The 14,035-nt window shown below is 41.8% G+C and overlaps 1 long non-coding RNA gene across 1 annotated transcript; it reads right to left on the minus strand.

The window, feature by feature from the left end:
* Positions 1-1,909: 1,909 nt before the first annotated feature.
* On the minus strand, positions 1,910-8,977 carry LOC311036511. The gene is made up of 3 exons (XR_014599857.1): positions 8,404-8,977; positions 3,132-3,395; positions 1,910-2,021 (listed from the first exon to the last, which is right to left on the minus strand). It is a non-coding gene; the product is annotated as an uncharacterized lncRNA (long non-coding RNA).
* Positions 8,978-14,035: the final 5,058 nt, after the last annotated feature.

Genomic DNA, 14,035 nt, shown 5'->3' on the forward strand with positions numbered 1-14,035 from the left:
GGTCTAAAACTTTCTCATCATGATAGAAGATGTCTCATCAAGATGTCACCGTAATGGAAACCAAAACTATCGAAGCTCCTTATGGCAGAACTGGTCTGAAAAGCCAGCAATCTCTATAATAGCCATGTGACACGCACCCACTCACCTCTGCACCTAAATGGCCCTTTGCTCATGTAAAGTGCGATGGAAGCACTAACTGTACTGATATGACCCAATTGTTGAAATCTTGCATACAGAATTTCACTGTGCCACATTTAATGCCTGCCTTAGCAGTCTTAGCAGTCCATAGTACGATGAGCATCTTCACCTCATTGTCTCTGGTGGTGTTGGCATGGCTTGGCACGGCCTGGCAGCTATAGTGTCACTGCTTGAGTGCACCCGACATGTTCAAGGACAATGGTCACCATCCATGGTATGAGAAGGCACTTTAATTTCATTGGAGATCATGGATGTAACGCTCTCATATTTTAGAGAGCTTTGGAAGAACTCTTAGGATGTTTTAAAAATGTATCAATGAGGATGGATAATTCTGTTAAATGAATAAAAAGTCTACAACTTTACCAATCTCTGATTACAGTTGTAGACTATAATTAAACATACAATACTTATAAGCTCTTTAATTCTTTTGCCTTTGATAAAAAACGTAATACATAAAATGTAATGTAAAAACGTATCAGTTCAGACAGATCTATTTGCTACACAAGAAAAGGAGGGCAGAAACTTTTTCAACAAGTAAAGCTTGTTGAAAAAGGTTTTCAGCAATTATAAACTTTATTTCAGACACCATGGGTCCATATAAAAAGTGTTTCCAAGTCTCCAAAAATAACAATATATAACTATAATCACACTACACTATCATAATCTGTGGAAACCCTTGATCCACAGCCTGGGGTCCACAATCCCCATCAGACCTCCAGCTTAGTTGCTCACCTCTGATCAAAGTTTGGAGCCCTTCCATGAAAGTACAGGAGTTGTGACACTGCATTCCTTTAAATCCTGTCATGGCCTTTATCCATATCTAATCACTCATCATGTACGTACAGTATGATGGTTTTGACTCAAATCTTTCTCTATTGTTCCGTCGTCATGCCTTACATCACAACTATGCAAGGTCTAAAACTTTCTCATCATGATAGAAGATGTCTCATCAAGATGTCACCGTAATGGAAACCAAAACTATCGAAGCTCCTTATGGCAGAACTGGTCTGAAAAGCCAGCAATCTCTATAATAGCCATGTGACACGCACCCACTCACCTCTGCACCTAAATGTCCCTTTGCTCATGTAAAGTGCGATGGAAGCACTAACTGTACTGATATGACCCAATTGTTGAAATCTTGCATACAGAATTTCACTGTGCCACATTTAATGCCTGCCTTAGCAGTCTTAGCAGTCCATAGTACGATGAGCATCTTCACCTCATTGTCTCTGGTGGTGTTGGAATGGCTTGGCACGGCCTGGCAGCTATAGTGTCACTGCTTGAGTGCACCCGACATGTTCAAGGACAATGGTCACCATCCATGGTATGAGAAGGCACTTTAATTTCATTGGAGATCATGGATGTAACGCTCTCATATTTTAGAGAGCTTTGGAAGAACTCTTAGGATGTTTTAAAAATGTATCAATGAGGATGGATAATTCTGTTAAATGAATAAAAAGTCTACAACTTTACCAATCTCTGATTACAGTTGTAGACTATAATTAAACATACAATACTTATAAGCTCTTTAATTCTTTTGCCTTTGATAAAAAACGTAATACATAAAATGTAATGTAAAAACGTATCAGTTCAGACAGATCTATTTGCTACACAAGAAAAGGAGGGCAGAAACTTTTTCAACAAGTAAAGCTTGTTGAAAAAGGTTTTCAGCAATTATAAACTTTATTTCAGACACCATGGGTCCATATAAAAAGTGTTTCCAAGTCTCCAAAAATAACAATATATAACTATAATCACACTACACAATCATAATCTGTGGAAACCCTTGATCCACAGCCTGGGGTCCACAATCCCCATCAGACCTCCAGCTTAGTTGCTCACCTCTGATCAAAGTTAGGAGCCCTTCCATGAAAGTACAGGAGTTGTGACACTGCATTCCTTTAAATCCTGTCATGGCCTTTATCCATATCTAATCACTCATCATGTACGTACAGTATGATGGTTTTGACTCTAATCTTTCTCTATTGTTCCGTCGTCATGCCTTACATCACAACTATGCAAGGTCTAAAACGTTCTCATCATGATAGAAGATGTCTCATCAAGATGTCACCGTAATGGAAACCAAAACTATCGAAGCTCCTTATGGCAGAACTGGTCTGAAAAGCCAGCAATCTCTATAATAGCCATGTGACACGCACCCACTCACCTCTGCACCTAAATGGCCCTTTGCTCATGTAAAGTGCGATGGAAGCACTAACTGTACTGATATGACCCAATTGTTGAAATCTTGCATACAGAATTTCACTGTGCCACATTTAATGCCTGCCTTAGCAGTCTTAGCAGTCCATAGTACGATGAGCATCTTCACCTCATTGTCTCTGGTGGTGTTGGCATGGCTTGGCACGGCCTGGCAGCTATAGTGTCACTGCTTGAGTGCACCCGACATGTTCAAGGACAATGGTCACCATCCATGGTATGAGAAGGCACTTTAATTTCATTGGAGATCATGGATGTAACGCTCTCATATTTTAGAGAGCTTTGGAAGAACTCTTAGGATGTTTTAAAAATGTATCAATGAGGATGGATAATTCTGTTAAATGAATAAAAAGTCTACAACTTTACCAATCTCTGATTACAGTTGTAGACTATAATTAAACATACAATACTTATAAGCTCTTTAATTCTTTTGCCTTTGATAAAAAACGTAATACATAAAATGTAATGTAAAAACGTATCAGTTCAGACAGATCTATTTGCTACACAAGAAAAGGAGGGCAGAAACTTTTTCAACAAGTAAAGCTTGTTGAAAAAGGTTTTCAGCAATTATAAACTTTATTTCAGACACCATGGGTCCATATAAAAAGTGTTTCCAATTCTCCAAAAATAACAATATATAACTATAATCACACTACACAATCATAATCTGTGGAAACCCTTGATCCACAGCCTGGGGTCCACAATCCCCATCAGACCTCCAGCTTATATGCTCACCTCTGATCAAAGTTAGGAGCCCTTCCATGAAAGTACAGGAGTTGTGACACTGCATTCCTTTAAATCCTGTCATGGCCTTTATCCATAATAATCACTCATCATGTACGTACAGTATGATGGTTTTGACTCTAATCTTTCTCTATTGTTCCGTCGTCATGCCTTACATCACAACTATGCAAGGTCTAAAACTTTCTCATCATGATTGAAGATGTCTCATCAAGATGTCACCGTAATGGAAACCAAAACTATCGAAGCTCCTTATGGCAGAACTGGTCTGAAAAGCCAGCAATCTCTATAATAGCCATGTGACACGCACCCACTCACCTCTGCACCTAAATGTCCCTTTGCTCATGTAAAGTGCGATGGAAGCACTAACTGTACTGATATGACCCAATTGTTGAAATCTTGCATACAGAATTTCACTGTGCCACATTTAATGCCTGCCTTAGCAGTCTTAAGGTTTTCTTCAGAATAGGTAACCTCTTTAACACCTGGCATCAAAATATAGCCTATACATTTTCTTCATTATAATGTAAAAACATATAAAAAACTGTGTTTGAATAACTTTGGTGACTCGTAAAGTAACATGCTCATTAATATGTGCAGGAGATTTGTATTGCACATGGTACCTGCACACAATTGCATTGTGTACAGGTCAGACATTTTGGTGTAGTCAGACAATGACATAATTAATGTTAACGGCATGCGAGGGACCACAGTGAAAAAAGGAGAAGACAAAAACAGAAGGCATTTCATCTGTTCAGAAGGAGCTATTTGCTACCAAGGCAAAGGAGGGCAGAACTGGACGTATTTTGTCAGTAAAGGTTGTCTACGCAGATTGATTTATGTTATGCTTACTTAGATGAGTGATTCACCACATGTACAGTATGTGTACTGAGTCATGCAGATAAAGGTCATAAATCATGACAGTTAGGTGCCTTCGTACTAAACTATTACGACTGCATTCAATTAAATGGCATGCCCTTCATTAATCACTCATGTTTGCCTACATACCTTTTTTATTTCTCAAGTTTCTTTGTTCCAGTGTTCCATGGCATTTTATCCTTGACATGAATTATTACGTCTAATAAATCAAATCAATTAGCTTGTTGTGTGTGTCTTTTTTTTTTTTGTTACATTTGCATGCCTTGGACTTTCCCATCAACAGCAGAATACCTGATCACCTGTGGTATATTTAAAGCCACTGACTTACAGGTTTAATGCACTATACTAATTGCCAACAACGCCATATTGTAAAGATAGTTTGATGTTCCAGAGATGTGAATGAATGGTGAAGAATGGATGAGACATCACTCCGTAGTGAGGTTCGTTGCTTCAGATTTATTTCATGGAACAAATGGAGTACAAGCAGTTTTCTATGGAGACCCTGAGGTCCACACAGGCGGCCCTCCGGCCTGAGACACACTAAGTTAGTTACATTTCAGTCCATCTTTTATAGTAGTGGTCACCTTTGAGATCTAAGAGTAGGTACGTGTTGGGTGTGTCAGCCCTGTATGGTGAACCCCCACCTCCCCTGGCTCTTCCACATTTGCAACTGTAAAGAGCCAGGAAAGGGAGAGGTGTCAGCCTTGATGACAAATGCCTAGACGCACTGTCTCCATGCTAAGTGTACCCCACACCCAACCAGGCTAACAAATGGTAATACACTCCTCTGTCTGTACTGGCCAAAGTGACTTGTAAAGTTAAGTAATAATTCTAACATATAACTTAAATGTGTATCTTAAGTTAAGAAATATACAGCATACCCCCCACGGGAGACACTAAAACGTCTCCCGCAAAAACGTATATTTCCAAAGAAACACAAAGAACCGCCCCCCATGACAACCGCCTGGAACACAACCAGGACAAAAATAAACCATTCAGGAATACTAAATAGCAAACAACATCCAATACAGAACAATGCACATACAAGAACCAAAATTACATAGTACAGTGACAAGGTGATCTACAAATAGACAGAAAACTCATTCCCTGATTCCAATTAGCGTGCAGGATCCCTCTGTTAGTCCTTTAAACTCCAGGATAAAACATTACACAGCTAACAAGCACAATGGAAGCTGACAGCATACAGTTGAATCCTCACTCACCAACCGATAGCACCACCCTCCAGGTCAATGTCCCCCCCGCCGAGCCACCAAATAATACTCAAAGATAGCCTAATACTTATCCCTAAGCTTACACTGTACCTTCAAGGACAAATGACAGCTACGAACGGAAGCGCCCACAGTGAAAAGACAAGGCAGTGTACCCCCAATGAAATAACAAAACACAAAGTAAGCTCACATTAAATACCAGAGACCAGAAAGTAAAAAAATATCCTCACAAACGCTCGCACTGTGGCAGCCCTCGCCCCACAGTTTAAACCCCCATCATCACAAAAATATAACCCCAGGTCCCGTATGTTCAGTGTCCCGCTCGATAATGTTTCTCTGTAGTCTCCCTCAATGTCATTTTCTCGCCCCAGCCGCTTTCCCAGTGCAGTCTCTCCAGATTGTCCAACAGATAGCTGCAATTTTTACAACAGCACGCTCTCTCCTGCGACCGCAGAAAATGTAAACACATTCCCTTTGAAGAACCCCTCATCTCCAGGCTAATTATCTTCTTCTCTGTAAATACTCAGTCAATTTCTTGTACTTAATATCTTGCAAATATATGAGAATATATTCACTATTAACTGGCTTGCAATTGTACTGAATACTTCGAGAAAATCAAGACAAATAAGCGTCGCCGGTTCTACGTTCTGCTGGCACCCGCTGTCTCCCGTCCATCCTCACAACATTACCCGCCACGAGAGAACCCCGTCGATCCACAGGTTCCCCGCTCTGCCGTTAGCACCGCAGCGCGCTCCTTTAGCGATCGCAGAGGATAAGTTGTGCAGCCAGATGAGTCGTTACAGCCGTCCTAGATCTGGTCATGATGAGGGCCTCTCCCCGTAGATCCTCGAAAAGTTGTCGTCATGTCGTGCCGATGTCCTTGCAGTGGTCCCCCCACGTCGCAGGAAGATAGCTTGATCCATCCATCCACCGCAAGGCCAAAAGTTCCCCCACCGCGCATGTCCTTTCGACGCCTGGCTCAGCATTTCTGGAGATTGGCGTCCCGCTCCCCAAATCACCAAACCACCGCGACTGCCGACTGAAACGCCATATGTGGTATATTTAAAGCCACTGACTTACAGGTTTAATGCACTATACTAATTGCCAACAACGCCATATTGTAAAGATAGTTTGATGTTCCAGAGATGTGAATGAATGGTGAAGAATGGATGAGACATCACTCCGTAGTGAGGTTCGTTGCTTCAGATTTATTTCATGGAACAAACGGAGTACAAGCAGTTTTCTATGGAGACCCTGAGGTCCACACAGGCGGCCCTCCGGCCTGAGACACACTAAGTTAGTTACATTTCAGTCCATCTTTTATAGTAGTGGTCACCTTTGAGATCTAAGAGTAGGTACGTGTTGGGTGTGTCAGCCCTGTATGGTGAACCCCCACCTCCCCTGGCTCTTCCACATTTGCAACTGTAAAGAGCCAGGAAAGGGAGAGGTGTCAGCCTTGATGACAAATGCCTAGACGCACTGTCTCCATGCTAAGTGTACCCCACACCCAACCAGGCTAACAAATGGTAATACACTCCTCTGTCTGTACTGGCCAAAGTGACTTGTAAAGTTAAGTAATAATTCTAACATATAACTTAAATGTGTATCTTAAGTTAAGAAATATACAGCACACCTTAATGGAATCCACAACTAGCTACCGTACCTTGCCAGACCGAACCAATGGTTTAGCTGGTAGAACTTGATTTGATCTCCTTCTGTACTCAAGTAACACTGTCCTTTGGAAAAGCCAGCAATCTCTATAATGGCCATATGATGTATAATACGCACCCACTCACCTTTGCATCTAAGTGGTCATTTTGCAATGGAAGTAGTACAGTACAGACACTGTACTTTTTGGTGGTCAAGTGGCTCAGTAGTTAATGCAGACATACTATTGTTTTAAAATGTGCAGCTGTTACGAGCCACCGGGTCTAGGGGAGTAGGAATGCAACAAGGCAAGATGGTTCAAGCCAAACTTAAGCTTCTATTTTCAGACATATTAAATTGTGGCATACAATCAGTGCAAATATATACAGTGAGGTGCTACTTGTGCGTAATATGAATAGGGCTGGACAGGAACCAAATCAAAGAACTAAATAAAACAAACAATACTTCCTAAACCACTAGGGAACCCCTAACGCTGGCTATCTGAATAATACACTCCAGAGAAAGCAATAAAGAACTTACCCTACCTGACTACTCTAGTCTGAACTGGGCAAACACAAAAATACAAAGTATTGGAACCTGCCCTCTGAGGTGTTAACACATTAAAGAAGACATATGATAGTAGCTACAATACTTGCCCTGGATAACACAGTTAGCACGTTAAGTAGCAACCTGTACAAAGAGAATGGAATGATGGGGCACATTTGGTAACTCTCTGCTCCGGTGGGTGCGCTGCCACTAGCCTACTCTAGAATCATATCACAACTAACAGCGGCCGTGAATGAATGAAGAATCCAGGTCGTCTTTAAAGGGACAGACAGAACGGTGATTGGAGGGGTGCGGAGTGCTGAGCTTGAAGTGAAGAGCTCCCAACCAATCATGAAGACGGAGTCGCACCCAGATCTGCATAACATCAAAGGGAGGACGAGGACGAAAAAAAATATTTTGCATGTCCGTGGCAAAAATGAAATATTAATGAAAATGTCACACAAGCTGCCATGGATCACCATGGCAGCTTGTGATGGACATTTTCATTAACCCCTGGTTCAGACGGATCTATTTGCTACAGAAGCAAAGGAGGGCAGACACGTTTTCAACAAGTAAAGCTTCTTGAAAAAGGTTTTCAGCAAGTGTTTCCAAGTGTCCAAAAATGACAATATATAACTATAATCACACTCCACAATCATAATCTGTGGAAACCCTTGACTATGCATCTTGATGAGACATCTTCTATCATGATGAGAAAGTTTTAGGCCTTGCATAGTTATGATGTAAGGCATGACGATGGAACAATAGAGAAAGATTAGAGTCATACGTACATGACTCTAATCTTTCTCTATTGTTCCATCGTCATGGAGTATTTCCAATTTCCAATACTTTTACTTCTACTCCACTACAATTATTTTGCGAGTGGTGGTCAAGTTCAGCCCCCGTGGTCACGCACAAAAAAACGGCGCCCCTGTCAAGATGTCACCGTAATGGAAACCAAAACTATCGAAGCTCCTTATGGTAGAACTGGTAGAACTTGATCTCCTCCTGACCTCAAGTAACACTGTCCTCTGAAAAGCCAGCAATCTCTATACTAGCCATGTGACACGCACCCACTCACCTCTGCATGGCCCTTTGCTCATGTAAAGTGCGATGGAAGCACTAACTTTACTGATATGACCCAATTGTTGAAATCTTGCATACGGAATTTCACCGTGCCACATTTAATGCCTGCGTTAGCCACCTGGCAGTCTTAAGGTTTTCTTCAGCATAGGTAACCTCTTTAACACCTGGCATCCCGATGTTGGGCATGTGTCTAAATGTTTTGAAAATACCAGATCTACAAGCTCTCAACATGTCATGGTGTAATGTGTTGTGAGCTTGTAGATTGGCATTTTAAAAATAACGATGTATTTCTTTGTGGCTCAGTGGTTAATGCAGAAATACTATAATTGTAAAATGTGTAGCACATTGGCATAGACACTATGGCACATTAGGAGTTCATTGTGTATTTCTGGTCAAATGTATCACTTATTTTGTATGTCTGTGGCAAACAAAACACATTTGTAGAATCATCCTCCGGTCTGAATGGGTTAATATACTGTTTTGTTTGGCAATAGATTAGGAGGGCGCTGGTGGTCCGGTATGTGGGTGCATCAGTGGCCGCTAGTGGGACATAGCGAGACCATCAGCTCGGACGAGAAGCTCTGCATTTGTGTACAGTCTGTAGCTGATACAAAAATAGCTATTTTTCTTTTTTCTTTGGAATTGCTCCATTTGGCCAGAAAAGGCACCCATGGTGCAGACACCTGACAGTGTGTGTGTGTGTGTGTGTGTGTGTGTGTGTGTGTGTGTGTGTGTGTGTGTGTGTGTTTTTGAAAATTAAAAAAATCAAATACGATAAAAAAAAAGAAAAAAGTTATCAAAAAAACACGGCCCCTAGCGTATTAGGAGGGCAGGGTGAGTCACCAGAACCAAGGACGGTTGTTTTTGATGAATCTAACATGTTAAAAATGGAGTTTGAAGTTATAATGGGTTTGTATAGGAAGGGGACGTGTCTGATAAAATGAATATTACATATCTAAATAATGAATCAAGCAACTTAAAAACGGTCTGGGGGGCTCACTAAAGCCTGGGTAGACAATAAAATGACCCAAAGTTTTTTTGAAAGTGAAATATCCCTTTAAGTAAAAAGAAGTTCTTCCACCACTGAAGCCATAATTACCTGGAGTGTAGTCACCTGCGAGCAACACCTGAGCCTGGTTGGGTTAACGAGCTCTGAAAGACTATAAGTACTCCTTCAGTTTGTGTGTGAGCCATTGTTGCTCCTGGAATTTCCGTGTCAGGTTCTTTATAGGTCATGTTCAGTGTGAGCTGTGTTGTTCTAGAGCAGTCTTCAACATGGGGTCTGTGACTCCTAAGGGGGACTCCTCAAAGTTACTACAGATCCTTTTGTTGAAAGTTTTTTTTTTTTTTTTTTTTTTAATGACATTAACCACTAAACCATTATTCGCCGGAAATAGCCGATCTACAATCTCACAACGTGTCACTCTGTGACTCATTGGGAACTTTTAGATCGGTTATTTTCGGTGATAAGATTTGGTTGTATGGGGGAAAAGAGCAGCCCAAGTACAGAGCCAAAGGATAATGAATTAATGTTTTATTTCCGTGTCCGGACAATTTCTTGACCCATCCCACATGGGATTATCAGACACATCAATTTTAAAACAAAAACAAAGTTACAAACATTCCAGTGTACACCCAACCAGCAACTCATAGTACAGCCTGATTTGAAACAAACCACGTACAGTACATACATTTATATATACCTGCACATAGAATACGTACACATTTATAAAGACATTCATCTATTATAAGTCACCCTTCTCCTTCTATCCCACGCTTTATAATGATATTCTTAAAATGCAAAAATATGAAGAAAAAGAAATTCAATTAAAGCACCATTCTCATACTCTATCAGGTTTAGATCAGGGGTGTGGACCTTTTTCTATCCTCCTCAGCTATGCCTCTGTATCTTCCTGTTTCAATATGTGATGGCAGAATGCCACATCTTATCTGCGCACAAAGTGACGTCCGACTTTTTGCCAAATTATACAAAACATAATTTTCACATTTATTATGTTTTTTTAAAAGACAATGGCCCTCATTTATCAACGCGGTGCAGCCCAAATAATGGGCGTACAGCGAGATCACCGCACCTTTCGGCATTTATCAATATATCCTGACGTGGGCTTTATCCTACGGTACGCTGAAATCTCACGTCTGGTCGAGACCAGTTGTTGACGTTGGCTGCGCCCGTTTTTCCATGGAGCAGCATTGTCTCACCGTCTGACAGGCATCTCAACATATGTGTTCACTCAAAAATATATAGCTAGCAACTGAATAAATAATCAAATTTAAACAAAAACATTTTCGTTTATAATTATTATTATTATTCATTTTAGTTTTAGTTCGTTCTGCATTTTTTCGCTCTAATTCAGTTTGGTTTAATTAGCTTCTATAGCAGAGTTGTATTAGTTATAATGCTAATAATGGGCGTACACCTGACCTGACTTATTTGTTTATTTATTTGCACAAAATAAACAAATAAGTCAGGTGCAGGATTGAGTAATTATTGTTTAAGAAAAACCCAAGAAAAGATAGCATTTAAAACATATATTCAGTTACAGATAAATTAATTCACTGTTTCATATTTTTTTGCAATTATTATAGTTTGTATTTATTTCAGTTATAAAACGTTTTCCACATAAAACAGCAAAGGCAACGAAACAACTAGGCTACATGGGACCGACCCTATAGGCTATGTTCAATGTAAAAACTAGGTAAAATCAAGGCAGACAGAAAAAACAGCTGAAGAATAATTAAGACGCTTTGCACAAGTTTCACTCACAATTGTGTTTTTATTCACCGCTGGGATTCATCAGGCTGTGTAGATCGAGTCTGCAGCACGCTGCAGACTCGATCTACACTCTCCTGCAGATTTTTGATGGATTGGTTGATGTCCCTTAATGCTTGTATGATGCCGTCCTGTCGTTCCAGGACCGCAGCTGTCACGACCTGGGCCCGTTCGGCAGCAGGGACAGAGGACGGTCCCGCTCTCTCACCGCGTGCCCCCCTTCCACTGCTGGCTGGTGCCGCCGCTGCTGCTGCAGCAGCAGTGGGGAGGGAAGACGGGCACGCTCTCTCACCGCGCGCCCGTCCTCCCTCTCCACTGCTGACCGGTTCCACTACTGCTGCTGCTGGTGCAGTGGAGGACGGGCCCACTCTCACCGCGTGCCCCCCCTCCACTGCTGGCTGGTGCCACTGCAGCAGTGGGGAGGGAGGACGCGGGCGCTCTCCCACCGCGTGCACCCCCTCCCGTTCCACTGCTGCCAGCTGGTTCCTCCTCCACCACAACGGCTGCCCCCCGTTGCGCCACCACGGCTTTGGCGAGTTTGGGTGCCGCTGCTGGAACATGCAGGCTCTGAAATCACAAATTGTTTATCCCTCCTTAGCAGAGGATCTATAAGAGTTTGATTAAAACATGCCTTGGTAGACGGAACCGACTCATCAGCCATGCGTCATCCTCTGCCAAGAGGTAATTTCTGTCTTTAAAGACCCAATCAGCCCTAAGGCGCTGGTCGTTGTCGTCATCATTATTATCATCATCATCAAATTATTCTACAATGAATAAAAAAATCACACCCTGTGTGAAGGAAGCGGTGCCTTTCAGTTCGTCCCTATTGGTGGTCTGAGTCCACGTACCAAATTTGTACTTGGTAGCATGCTGCAAACTGGAATGATGGCTGTTTAAAGGCCAGCCAATGGGCAGACAGAGGGGGCGGGGCTTAAGTAATTACAGTTCGTCCCTATTGGTGGTTTTAGTCCATGTACAAAATTTGTACTCCGTAGCATGCTGCGAAGTTGAGTTATGGCTGTTTAAAGGCCAGCCAATGGGAAGACAGAGGGGGCGGGGCTTGAGCAACGCATGCTGGTCCCGTATTGGTGGTCTAAGTCCACATACCAAATTTGGACTTGGTGGCATGCTGCAAACTGGAGTTATAGCTGTTTAAAATCCCGTGCTCATCCCATGCTCATACGGGCGGACGTCCCTGGGGGTCCCTGGACCCCTCTTTGATAACCGGTGGCACGTGTGGCAAATGAGAGGAGAGATGGCATAGGCAATCTCCAAGTCCGTGTGTGTGTGTGTGTGTGCGTGTGTTTGTATGTGTTGCTTCTTTGCCGTGCTCATCCCGGGCTCATACGGACACACAGACGGACACACAGACGGACGGACACACAGACGGACGGACACACAGACACACAGACACCGAGTCAAAGCCACGTATAGAGCGGTTGGCACCGCTAAAAACAACAAATGTAAATGTGTGAACGGTGTACTCATTTATATATATATATATGGTCCAATGATGAGCTATACTGGTATCATCATAGGCTACCACCGTCGGCAGTGTCACCCCCTGGCACGTCCAGGCCCTCCGTCGTCTCAGGTCCCATGAGGGAGGCGATCCTCTCCTCCAGTTTTAACTCCGGATCAGTCTGGTCAGAGGATCAGAATAGAAATAAGCTCCCGATCTATATATATATAGGCTATAATAATAATAATAATAATAATAATAATAATAATACACTTTATTTGTATAGCAGCTTTCATGACATGCAGCTCAACGTGCTTTACAGAGCAAGAATACAATTACAGTTACAAATAATTTAAGAAAAATAAGAATAGCGTTTAATCAACCTGTTGCTTAGTCTCAAGTAAACAATGTCATATCAACTTACTTGACCACCACCGGTTAGCAGCTGACTCTTCCTTAGCGCTGCCACCTGCTTTTTTGTATTCATTTTTAAATCGCTCCATTTCTTCTTTACCTGAACGGTATAGACCAAATTAGCGCTTTTATATTATTATTTTGGATTATTATATAAATATTGTAGGCTATAGGATATGGCATGGCATGTATTTATTTATTTAATGTTAACATCTATATTGAAATAGAATATCAAAGCTCTGCTGGTGTCAAATGTCAACAGCGTGGTCCAATGCCACGCTGTTGACATTTTCGGTTATTGGTTCTTCTCAACCTCAGTAGTTAGTACATCAATCTCCACCTCAGAGTAGTTTCTTTTTTTTGCCGTACCTCGAGCCGTCACTGCCAGTGGCCACGCTGGCCTCTTCCTCAACTTGGTCCTCCATGTTATAGAATTTATTTTCAATTCGTAGTTCGGCGTAGCATGCGCACAATAATCGAATAACTCCTCTTATGGCGTTAGGGGGGGTATATGTGTTCTGCGTGACGGTTACAATTGTGGTTGCGTGTTTTTTTGGGGGGGGTGATTTTTTTGGAGGCGATTGATTTTTATTTTTTCAATCAACATTAACCAATGTTTTTGTGTAGTTTTCTTTTAGTTTCTAAGGTCATATGTTTGAGCAGATTGTTCTTTAGGTATTTATATAATGTACATCAAAAGGGTGATTGGAAAATGACCCATCTTACATCTTTCTGGGAACTGACATTGGGTACTAGACTCTGCATAGTCATCTTGCGGGGGTGGAAGAGATGCTGTGACATCCATATTGGTGTTGTAGGGGCAAA

The sequence above is a fragment of the Gymnoscopelus microlampas genome, assembly GCF_963454915.1.
Source record: "Gymnoscopelus microlampas genome assembly, chromosome: 20".
Lineage (NCBI taxonomy): Eukaryota > Metazoa > Chordata > Actinopteri > Myctophiformes > Myctophidae > Gymnoscopelus > Gymnoscopelus microlampas.